General features: G+C 46.5%; 1 protein-coding gene across 2 annotated transcripts in view; it reads right to left on the bottom strand.

Moving 5' to 3' along the window:
• GLIS3 (GLIS family zinc finger 3) overlaps positions 1-7,888 on the bottom strand; it is a 544,874-nt gene extending 536,986 nt beyond the window's left edge. The window contains exon 1 of one of the 2 annotated variants that reach the window (XM_056106925.1): positions 7,771-7,888. The gene's annotated coding sequence lies outside the window, so the exon portion shown is untranslated. The remainder of the gene's footprint in view (positions 1-7,770) is intronic. The other variant, XM_056106923.1, reaches the window with a different exon arrangement.
• Between the last annotated feature and the right edge of the window lie 4,831 nt (positions 7,889-12,719).

Genomic DNA, 12,719 nt, shown 5'->3' with positions numbered 1-12,719 from the left:
TGCGGGCGAGATACTCTCGGTAGCTTGCAGGGCTCTCCGAGATGGGCGGAGGAATCGAACCCAGGTTGGCCACGTGCAAGTCAAATGCCCTACCGGCTGTGCTATTGCTCCAGAACTGAAATAAATAGAAACTTATCACAATACACTATGTTTTTGATGCTTTAATGTTGTTAAGTATTAGTTACATTATTTCACTTTAGTTATCTGTGGATGTACAAATCAGTTTATACATATATTAATGGAATGTTTTATGAAGGGTTACAGGTTTTAAAGTTTAAAAGACACTGAATAAAAGTATACAGACTACTTGCCTTAAAGGCACCAATAAAGGACAGTTACATGCATAGACAAAGTTAATTAGCCAAAGTGAAAAAAATACCAACATTTAACCGCATGGAAGAAAATCCAAAAGCTTAGTATTTTTGGCCTCATAAAAGTAAGGATTAATACATAGCTAGACAACTATCACTGCTATCTTTCACTCGATTAATGTCAACAGATCAGCTGTGTTGGGCTCTATAAATATCAGTTCATAGAATCAGTCTGACTAAAAGTTCAAGATCTTCTTTATTAAAGAGGGAGGACAATCTACCTAGAAATAAAATTCACCCTTTCAATGTTCAAGGTGGAAAAGTTTAAACACTTAACACTTATTGAACTGAGTTTTTCAAAATGCGTTCTTAATAAGAGTTAACCATCAGATCCAATGAAGAGGAATTTGAAAATGGAAAAGTGAACACATTCTCTATGATGTCACCACTGAATTAATTACCTGAACTGCAAAGAGTGAACACCACATGGCCAAGGTCTGAGGCACAAAGACTTCTTTAGAAATATAAAAGAAAAGCAACTGGATGGTGATTTTTCTTTCACACTCACTCCCCAACCCCCCTCCAAAGAAAAAATCTTCACACAAAGCAACCCCTGAGATAGCAAAATATGCAAATAAAGACTATTTTTAAATTTAAAATATGTAAACAATAGGCTCATGTGAGCACTTATTTACAAAGCAAGAGAATCACTATTTTTTCGAAGAATAATAAGCATCTGCATATGGAAGATTCTAGAAAGGAAACTGAATTTATCACTCATTAAACCAAATATTGAATCGTATAATAAAATGACTCTAACACACGTGTAACTGTGTTCTTTCTTTCCTTCAATATAGTTATTGCTTAAAAGTGGTCATGTAACTATTTATAGCTGCTGGTAGACAGAAGTTTTACACAAGTTAACTTGTATTCATTGACATCACTGCAGAAGTATGAATGTCCACAACAATGACTAGGCTCTTAACCAAAATGACAACATATTTATTAAAAAAAAACACACACAACCCTACATGAATGACTCAGTCAAGTTACAGACAGACGTGGAATCTATTGGTCATGCTGAAAAGGTTGGGAAAACATTAATCCATTTCTTCACACACAAGAATAACAGGAATTCATTCGTAGCCCTGGCATCTGGTGGTTAGTTTTCTGTGTAGAGTATTCTACAGGCCTAGAAATAAAACTGTATAGATCTGGCTCAGAACTTCAAGGATAAATAATATACAGAAAGTCTAACTTTCCACCAAGAAGGTCTGATACACACTATACTCCAATCTACCCATCTGCAGTTAAGTTGAGTCAGGCTTGCCGCGCCTAAAGGAACGTGTAGTTGTTTCTGTTCTTTCCCTTGAAGAGATTTCATCAGACAGGAACAGGGTTCCCACTAGGCTTCATCTTGTCTGCTCTGAACTACCTAAAGCTTTCATGATTCCAATGATTTGTAATTCATTTATTATTACCACTCCACGATGACTGACATATCCACTGATTTTTGTTCCCAGAGTGAAGCACTATTACATCCATAGTCTGTTCATCCTACAAATTGCCTTAGTATCCCGCTAGGTCATTTTTTCCCTTCTTTCTTCGCCTCTTTTTTTCCCCCCCAAATCTACATACTATTCACCAATTAGTCTATGCCAAATAGAAGACTTGAGACTTTCCCTGATCCTCTCTTTTAATTCCTTTGTTTCTGATCTATAGAATCAGGGAATTTCACTTTTGCTAATAATTCATAAAATTTTAAAATGAGACCTTTTTTTTATTCAGTACAATGCCAAGTACATAAGAGGACCCAAAAATATTAACTTTTACGCTCATTACCTCTCCTTTAACATACATAACTTCTAAGGGGGAATCTTCCCAGCAGTCTACTCGTTTTCCATTGGGGGGTGTACCAGAACCCAAACACAGTGGTACTGAGGTGGGGGCAGACGACAGTAACCCACAACTCCCAACTTTTCTTACATTGCATTTTAATTATTTGCTTGTGTTTCATCTCCCCATCTAAACTTATTAAGTTTTAGGGCCCCATTTATTTTTAAATTCCTACCAGTCCATGTAAATACAGATTATTTTGTACTGTGCCTAATGATATTTTTCATATTTTTGCATATCATACAAGTTTTTCAAACTACACATTTTAGAGGGAGAAGTCTTTCAAGCAAAATTCAGGCAGCCCAGATGCCACTCTTGGCAATGCTCAGCCCACAGGGCCAGACAGATCAATGTTAGGGCCCATAATAAGGTCTTCCTTAGGGTCAGTTTCCAGGGCCACACCAGATATTTCTCAGGTGGCCATGAGGAGCTATGTAACCCATTGCATTCCAGCCTTTCAGCTCTTTCCCTGGTTCCATGATACTTTTATGTATTCACATGTCATATATTGACAGCATTTTTCCGTTCATTTAAACAGAAAAATATGGTAAGTACGTAAACTCTATATTGATACATGTATAGCCTATAATCATTGCCTGAATAAATACACTCTAAGTAAAATGTGGTCAGACACACACAAATTCCACTCTCTTGTCTTGTGGAATCAGTTTAGTTAGAGTTGTGTGTTCCCAACTCTGCTCCCTGTCTGTTGCTTTTCTAACTGAGAAAAAAGCAGCATAGAGACTCTAGTCCACTCAACTGAGCGGGCACATGATTCTTGCCTTTATCTTGGCATAGTTCTGAACAGTGACAAATCCTAGCGACAAGCTGCAAAATGAATGGTTATTTCAGTACCAAAATTGGGGCCCTAACTTTTGTTGTTGGGGGTTGCTGGCACTGAGACCTGTCAAAGCATTTGGGGTTGTCATGGTGGAAAAGTTCCTCGGCATTCTCCCTGCTCACCCCACACTGGCTTCACACTACACGATTCACTTGTGTTGTAAGTTTCCCTATTCAGACTTTCATTAGGAGAAAAAAATAAGGCTTCTGTTTCATTAGCGTTTTTCATCAATTCTATCATATTAAGTAATACGATGAACTATTTCTGCAAGACAAACTGTTCCTATCATCATCTTTAAAGAGATTCAATTTTTTGACCTATTAAAAGAGCTTTTGTTTGGGGCTTTTGGTGGTTTTTTTTTTTTGCTTTGTGTTTTGTTTTGGTTAGGTTTTAATTTTTGGGTTACACCCAGCAGTGCTTAGGGGGACCAAGCAGTGCTGGGGTTCAAACCCAGGCTTCCTGCAAAGCATGCACTCAGCCCACAGAGCTGCGTCTCCCTTTGACCTATTAAAGACTGTTACATCATTAAAAGTCAGACCTAGGAGATTATATTAAATTATCCTATTTACATATGTAATTTTAAAAGGAAAAATTAATGTTAAAAATCAAGGCTACACTAGGGGAAACAGGCTAACAGGAAAAGACTATGAGAGACGTTTGGGGAGAGGGGATGTTTACAATGTTTTATTTCTTAATTCGGATTCTAGTTCCTAAGTTGTGATCAGCTTGTGAAAATTTAGCAAACTTAGGCTGTATACAATATTTTTTATTAATATTTTACTATTGTATGAAAAAAGGTCTGTGTGCTTTTGTGTGGCGTTTGGTTGACATAAATGGGAAACTAGAAAAACTTGCATGTTGGGCATCTTTTAATCAAACTACTTATCAATGTCATTTTAAATGTTTTGTGATAGGTCTGTCCTCCCAGAATGCATCAGGAAGCATTTTCGCTGGAAAAAATTCCTAGTGCTATTTCGTTTCTTATTCTACCTTCAGTCCTGATCTGTGTGTATGAACTAACCAACTATAGTTAAAAGGTGCAAGAGAGTTAAGTCCTGTGTTACTACCTTCTTTAGATCACCAAAATGATTACAGAAAATAGTTTCTTCAAAGAAGAGAATGTACATGGAATTTCACTTTCTGGATAATCTCTTTCAAGAAGTACTCATATATTCTGAAAGAATTACAAACTAATATTCCAACTCCAAAGGTAAATACCACAATGTGAAAGGAAGAGCAGTGGAAAGAATGTCCTCAGATTTAATTTAGTGGCAGAAACAAACACAAAGAAGAATAAAAGACTGAGAACACTGAGTTCTCTTCAGGAATGTTGAAAAGACCACTTTCTGCCATATACAGGTCTGGTACAAAACATAATTTGCTATTATCTATCTCCTTACCCTGTCAATTTGAGCCAAATAGGAATCTTACCCAATAGATGAACCCTAGGATTCAAATTTTTTAAAGACGTGGTTCCTATTTGGAATAATAGTCTATTACTCCCAAGCAAACTGACTCCAGATATTCGAGAGAGAAAAAAAAAATATGGCCACTCAAATCTAAAATGAGTTCAGGAGAATGGGTGTTTATAGAGGCAGTTAGATTTAACAATTATATTCAAAGATCCCGAGTCTTCTAAGCAACTTTGTCTTCAAAGAAAAGAATTCAATTACAGTACCAATAAGGAAAAGTGTTCTGGAAGTAGCTAAGAGGAGAGAAATGAGAGGGAGGAAGAGAGGAAGGGAAGAGGGAGGGAGGGAGGAAGAGAGGAAAGGGAGGGAGGGAGGGAGGGAGGGAGGAAGGAAGGAAGGAAGGAAGGAAGGAAGGAAGGAAGGAAGGAAAGAAGGAAGGAAGGAGACAGACGGATCAGCGAAAAACATATTTGACTTGGAGTCAATGCTTAAGCTTCAGTGTGTTCCCAATACAAAAAAAAAAAAAACCCATAATAACCCAAACTGCAAACTCGCAAACAGTCTCATCCCTCTCTAAAAAGACTTCAACCCTTCAAACTCCAGCAACATTTGCTAAAGCGACTCCTTTCCCGCCAACATCATCCATCAGGTTGCACCTGCTTCACACATCACCACTGGAAGCAAACTTGGAGAAGATGAGGAATGGGCAGATTAAAGCCAACACGAATCAATTTTATACTAAAAAATGTTTCCCAGCTTAGAGTTAAAAGGCAGGGCCAGTGGGGACCCCCGGGGCGGGGAAGGGGGACAACTGGTATTTGGCACCCGGCCACAGACAGAAATCGTGACTCATCAAAACTTCCAAAAGAGACACGTTGAACAAGACATTGAACTTGTCTTGAGTTCACCTCCGGGCCAAGAAATGCTCTGAACTGGGAACTGGAAAAAGAGCGTTGGGCCAAGATCTGGGACAAACGGCTGTGACGGCCTTGGGCGAAAGCCCTAGAAATCAATCCCGAGCTCTCAGTTTCCTTCTCTGGAGGAGACCAACTCCAGTGTTAATCGTCTCTACTCGAACTTTCCAGTTCCGATCACCTACAGGGAATCGGGCCACTGGGGGGAGCTGCAGAACTTCCCTCTCACGAACCCCGAGGACCCCAAATCTGGGGGATTGCGGGGTGTGCGTGGGGGGAGGGATAGCAGGTGGTACCCTGGAAGCAGCTGGGGGGGGGGGGCGGATGCGATGCCCCCGGGGATGCTCCGTCCCAGGAGAGCTCAGTGACCGGCGTCCTACCGACCGACGCTGCGCCGGTCACTCCGGAAGTCCCCCCGGACCTAACCCTCCCCGGGGGGCGGGAGTGAAGGTGACCCAGGGGTGCGGCGGAGCTGGGGTGCAGGGGAAGCGAGTAAGAGGGGCGGGGGCCTCTCTAGTCCCCGAGAAAATTGGGAGAGGTGCTGGGGGGCGTGGGGGGAGGGCCGGCACCGGGCCAAAGAACAGAGGCCAGCTCCGATCTGCTGCGGACCCCACCCAGCAGCCCGGCCCACGGGGGGTCCCGGGGCCGGCGCCCCCAGGGGTTCCCCAGAGTCGCGCGCGAAGGGGCGGAGATCCGAGGCGCGGGGCCCCCGCGGGTGGCGCGCTCCCGCGACCCGCCTCTCCGGGGCCGCCGCTGCCCCGAACCCACGGCCCGGCCCGGTCCGCTCGGAAGCGAGCGCTGCAAAGCAAAACAAACTCTGGCCGGCTTCCTGTTGTGCAACCGGGTCCTGAGTAAGTCGGGGCCCAAAGGACGGCGGCTGGGAAGCGCGCGCCACGGGGACCAGCGCGCGCCGCGCGGCCCGGCCCGGCCCGGCCCGGGCCCGGATGCGATGCGGGGGGCGCGCGCGGCTTGGGAGGACGCAGGACCCCGCGGGGCGGGCCCGGAGCCCCCCGCCCTCCGCTCCGCTTCCCAGCCTCGCCCCCGGCGCCGCGTCCCCGCGCCCGCTCCCCGCGCCACCCCCACCCACCCCCGGCACCAGTTCGCAGACGCGACCCGACCCCAGGCGCCTTTCCCCAAGTGGCTCCGCCAGGTACCGAACTGAATCATCCCCGGGATGACAAACCCAGCGGGGCCAGACACTGGGTGACTTCCTCGACCCCGGATGACTTGTCCGCTGCAATGAGTAACTTGCAAGTGTCGCTCGGGGCAAGGTGTGTGTCTGTGTGTCTGTGTGTGTGTGTGTGGGTCTCCGACGCCACCGGCGGCTCACTCACGCTTTCCATAACAGCGTGGCCGGGCCGCGACTTCCAAAGACACACACACACACACACACACACACACACACACACACACACACACACACACTGTGTCACGGAGAGGAGCCGCGCGCAGGACAAAGTCCCCGCCGCCGCAGAGACGTTTTCCTAAACAGGGCTGGCCTGTTTGTGGAGCCCCGTAACAATAACAACAAATACCACCTCTGGGAGACCCACCCACCCCCCACCCCAGTGGGTCGTGAGCGCGTCTGACTCGGCGCGTTGCGCGGCGTGGGAGGTTTCCCTAGACCACTGCGGGGGTCACCGGACCGGTCCCAGCCCACCCCAAGCGAACGTCCTCTCCCGCACCCCCGAGAAGCTCCCAAAGCCACGGGGAGGGGGGGGGAAGCGGTTTCCGAGAGACACGCGCGTGGAAAAAAAGTCGCTTGGAGGCAGCTCCACCAACACGTGGGCGCTGGGAGACGCGCAGCTCCAGCCCCCCTGGGTGCGCGAGCCGCGCCGCGCCTCACCCCGCCTCTCTCCAAAGTGTCCCCCTACAGCGGGGTCTCGAGAAGGACGTGCACACCCCTGCCCCGGGTTTCCCCCACCCCTCCCCCCTGGAAACTGCCCCAGAAGCGGTCGCCCTCTGACCCCGGCCGCTTCACGTAAATAAATAAATAAATATAAATAATGACCCCCCCCCCCCAAACAAAAACGATTCCTCCTTAGACAAACTTGGAAAGCCTTTGGTTTGGTTTCTGTTCCATCTTCCGAAGGTGGCGCTCTGGAAAAAACACACAAACTCACTCGAAACTCAGCCGGACTCCGAATCGGGGGGCAGCTGGGGGCGGGGGGTGGTCTCCCACGACCAGTAAAGAGATCCCTTGGGAGACCGGGGCGTGGGGGCGGAGGGTGCGCCCACGCCACCGAGCCGGCTCCGCGCCGAAAACGCGCCACGACTGGACTCCCGAGGGTGCGTTTCGGCGCGTCCCAAACCGCCCCGCGCTCCCCGAGCGCCCAGGTGGGTTCTGCCCCGTCCCAAACCTGGGTGCAAAAAGTTCCTCCCCGGCGTCTACTCACCAGGCAGCCGGGACGCCCAGCACGAAGCGCAGCCTGCGGGTCCCTGCCCCCGGCCGGCCAGCGCCGGTGACAGCGGGCGGCCGGCGCGGGCGAGGAGTCGGTGGGGCGCGCGCCGCGGGCTCTGCCTCCCTCGGGAGCGCAAACTCCCACCCGCGCCGGGGCGCGCGGCGGGGGCTAGGGCAGCGGCTGCCGGGAGAGGCGGCGGCCGGAGGAGGGCGGCCGGACCCTCGGCATCCACGCGTCCTCCCCTCCCCCCGGCCCCCGACGCGCACCGGCCGGCGCCTTTCGCCCAAAGTTCCGCTCCGGCTGGGGGCCGCGCCCGGCTAGCTCATCCCCGCCCGGGGCCGGGCCGGAGGATGCGTCTGGGGCCGGCGCCCCGGGATGCTGCCGAACCGCTGCCCGCGAGTCGGGGGAGCGCCCGAGCGAGCCGGGTCGGCGGCCGGCGGCGAGGACGGGGAGGAGGAGGAGGAGGAGGGTGGGAGAGGGGCGGGGAGGGCGGCTCGGGGCGCCGGTGCCCGTGCGCGCCGCGCTCTGGGCTGCCCGGGAGGCGCAGTGTGGACGCGGCTGCAGGGACCGGGGACGGGAGCGGAGGGAGGGCACAAGGGAGGCGGCCCCGGCGCCCGGCGGGGATGTGCGAGCGGCCTGCAGCCAGCTGCTTCCTGAGAGCCAGCGGCGGAGGGGGAGGGTCGGGCGCGGGGGCGGGCTCGCTGGCCACCCGGCTGGCCAACTCCGAGGCCGCGCCGGTGTCTCCTCCGAGAGTCCACGCGCGCTCCCGGTCCCGTGCGCCAGGGAGCGGGGCGACGCCAGGAACGACACTTCCACTTCGCTTTCCTCCGGGCCTTATTTGTTGGACGAGACTTTTTCCCTTTCTAACACGTGGGGGAGGAGGGAACTGCAACGGGGCTTCGCGGGATCAGAGGACAGGTCGTGAACAGCTGGAGAGGGCCAGGGAAATGGGGAAAAGGTGTTTTTCGTATTAAAGGTTCAGATACACCGACTGGGAAAACGGGCCGGTCGGTGCCGCGCTGAGAAGGCCTTTGACATCCTGTAAAATTTAGGTACAGACAGAAGTTGAGAGCGTTACAAGAATGCCAGGTCCTAAACACAGGTTGTTGGGACTAGAGCTGTGTCCCCGTGTATGTTACTTCCACGTTGGAAGTTTCTCCTGCAGAACTTCTGCATCTCCGTCACCATCTCCACGGGATCCCAGCCCTTCTGCCAGGCATGGACCAGGACCCTCCAGCGGTTGTCCCCAGAAGGCCAGTCATTAGTGGTTCTCTGCAAACGTTGCCACAGATACAAGAACTTCCACTTGGGCTCACAATGTGTAAAGCACACAATATGATCCTAATAACCTTTCTGAGTGAAAGCTTTGTTCACCCTCATGAGTGAAATGAATAAGGATATTCAAGACACTTAGAATGTCACCAGTCCCGATGGGTGTTGGAATACTGTATGACTGAAATCCAATCATGAACAGCTTTGTAAGGGTCTATCTCACAGTGATTCTATATAAAAGGTTTTTTTAAAAAAAAAGTCACCAGTCTTTAAATTCTAGAGCTCTCACCCAAATATAAATTCGCATTTAAGTCAGAGGTACTACGATCAAGATAGAAGCTCTCAAATACTAAAACCAAACCAAAGAGAATTTCAGAAAGAATAATATTAGGTCGATCTGCATCCATGACACCGATGTCACCAAAAAAAAAAAAAAGTCCTGTTTTCACATTATTTCTCATGTCTTGTCGTACAGCTGCCTTTCAGGACTCTTTACAAAAGACACCTCCCCTGTAATAAAGATACAAACTCATCAGAATATTAATCACCAGAGTATCTGTCAGCAGAAAGGGGAAGGAAATAAAATAATTAGAACTAAGGATATGTCATTTCCAGCTATTCCTCCCTATTCTTCACCTTTTAAATGCAAGTATCCAAACCCAAGATGGCAATAGATGGGTTCAATCACACACAAAAAGAAAACACTCATAAAAATGAAACATGCAACAACATCACAAAAACAAAGAAACCAAGTAGTAGAAGTTGCCATGATTATTCCATTGTGGCTAGTTATTGCAACATGCCTGACATTCACATAAAAACTCTTTCTCATTAACTCCAGGATGAGACCAAGATGGGAACACTGACCATTCACTGTATCACAGGAAATCATCTTCATCCAGATTCTAATGCTGTATGCATTTCTCCCCAGGAATAAGCCAAATCTGTACAGACACTGCAAAAAACAAAAAGCAAAAAAAAAACCTTTCTAAAATCCCTTAAGTATTGTTTCAAATACTAAGGTTTTGATGCATAAAATAATATCCTAGAGGCCTGCAGATGCTTTCAAAACTTCCCACTTGATGGAAACAACTTGGCTGGAAGAGGAAAAGTAGAGTCCTACACCCTACTTTAATCAATGGCTCATGGAAATAAAACTCTGGGAAAGTTCTGAGTCATCAATCTGGAGATCCCCAAGATTCTCTTCATGTTAAAAGTGCCCAAGAGTTCAAGGAAAGGGATTTTTTTGGTAGTATTTTCACAAGCCTCTTACTATCCTAAGACATTTACCTCGAGATAGGTACAGTGTTTTGGATGACTTTTTTTCCCTTCTAGTCAGGAATGTAGATCTACGATGTCCTTACATTCCATGAGACATAATAAAGTTGCACTTCTCCCCTGAATAAACCTGGTGACTCAGAATAGGCTCTGTACCTCTTCAAGACTGAGTTGGTCAGCTGGAATGGAGTATTAAGAAGGGAAAGGAAATCACATGACTGGGCAATGACACTCTCCTTCTCTCCTCCCCCCCATAAGCTCTCATCTTATTACAAATCATGGCCTGGCAGTATTTCAGCCAGGTTGGGGTGAGGGCAGGGGGAGGGGGTATTGGACTGTAACCCAATTGGTATTTTCCCTCTCTGGAGTCTTCAGCTGTGTGAATCCCAACTTCTGACTCAGGACAGTTGACTCAACACACAAGGCCTGGCTACAAGCTCAAGTCCAACTCTCACTCATCAGAGAAATATTTAGTGAGTACCTACTATGTCCCATAACTGGAAGTAAGTAAAGTAATAGACATTGATTTACATAAGAAGATGCTACATAAAGCATTTTCTCCAATGTCTAAGTATATAGCAAACTCTCCAGAAATGGTACTTCTTTGCGTATATTATTTCATCTACTTCTCAAGGAAATCATACAAGATTGGCATTGGTGATGCCTTATTTAGAAGTCAGAAAGCTTAAACAGTTTGAGAGTAAGAGAGAGAGCTAGATTTTCCTATCTAGAAACCCCAAGTTCTTTCAACATTGCTAACCCACAAAATAACTGCAGGCACTTTGAATGTGTGCAAGGTAGATGTTTGGTGTTAATTGTTGAATACAAAGTGTGAGGGAGATAAGAATAACTGCCTGCAACACAGACTTCAACTGTTTAACTCAGCTTCAAAAAATAGGTAGAAAACTAGTAAGAAAAGTGAGACCATTCCAGTATCAGAAAAGACAAAATGCATAGATACTATGAATCTACTCACTCAAGCCTGAGTACAATATAAGAACATTCATAATCTCAGCTATAACACTGGACACCCCAAAAAACACCTCATTGCAATCCTTCCAAGAGAATTATTATTTGTTTGTGTCAGCACGAGTGATTGCATATAGAAAATTATTTTTTAACTTACAAAGTACTTTGATTGTTGCTACTCCTGTAAAGTGTTTATAGAAACAACATTTAACACTAAAATGAGACAAATTGAGCTCACCAACACAGTGATAGTGTGCCTAACTTCTCTCTCACCCCCACTGCTCTCTCCCTCTCTCTCTCTCTCTCTCTCTCTCTCTCTCTCTCTCTCACACACACACACACACACACACACACACACACACACACAGGACCTGGCAACAGACCAGTAAATAGAAATGCAGTGGAAAAACTCAGCATTTGCCAACTTAAAGAGGGAAACTGAATGTGTAAGATGGAAAATTTTCATTTTACCATCCCGAGTGAGTAGTGAGTAGTACAGTGGAATTTTATCAGTGCTTGATACCCTAATAGAACTTTTGAGTGGCTTTCTACTTATTTTTCCGTCGTTTAGTAAGCCTAGGCTCTCCTGCTTACACATCAGTGGTGTAACTTTAAAAAGTCATTGTTTATAGCTGCTACATTCATAACATCATACTTGTCCTTTCTAAGGCCAACATGTAAATCAAAGTCTAAAATGTAGTACTTTGTAAAGTATGCAACTGATCAAATGTCAAATAGTTTATTCCACACAAAGTCTCTCTTCATTGAAAGGAATTTTTGATTGGCATTTTTTTTATTTTGTATAAAACCAGATGCAAGTAGTGATCAGCAAAGGTTTATGGGATATTTCTAAATAGGTTGATAACATATTACTAAGGTATTAAGAATCAATGAAAATGAAATAAATGCACATATAACCACAACGTTCCACAGAAATTAATTTTTCTACCCTTTTGCTACTTAGCCATACTGACCACTTATCCAGGGTGCTGTAAAATTCACCATTTGATTACAATTCCATGTCATCCATATGCTTTTTTTTCTGTTTGCTTTTTGTTCTTGGTTCTGAGGCCAAACCCAGTGATACTCAGGGCCTCCTCCTGGGTCTGTGAATAGAATTTACATTTCTCCATAAGCATTTCATAGTCTAGCAGTAAGGCCAAGTACTAGAGATAGAGATCGTTGATGATAACCGAATGAATTAATGAGGAAGCAAAGAATGATTTTCCTGTTTTCAAAGACGTGACTAGCACTGAAAATGTATGTGTGTTTATCTCTCTGAACATTAAAGAATTTGATTTTTTTAAGTCCAAATACTTGCTAATTTCTTTCTGTACCTGTAGGCTTTCTTCTGTACACTGCACACTAAAATATTACATCTCGCTTCTTGAAATTCACAGACTTTATACAATGTCTAATATTAA

The sequence above is a fragment of the Sorex fumeus genome, unplaced genomic scaffold, assembly GCF_029834395.1.
Source record: "Sorex fumeus unplaced genomic scaffold, SorFum_2.1 ptg000149l, whole genome shotgun sequence".
Classification (NCBI taxonomy): Eukaryota; Metazoa; Chordata; class Mammalia; order Eulipotyphla; family Soricidae; genus Sorex; species Sorex fumeus.
The sequence above is the reverse complement of the archived record's forward strand: the minus strand, read 5'-3'. Positions and strand labels throughout refer to the sequence as shown.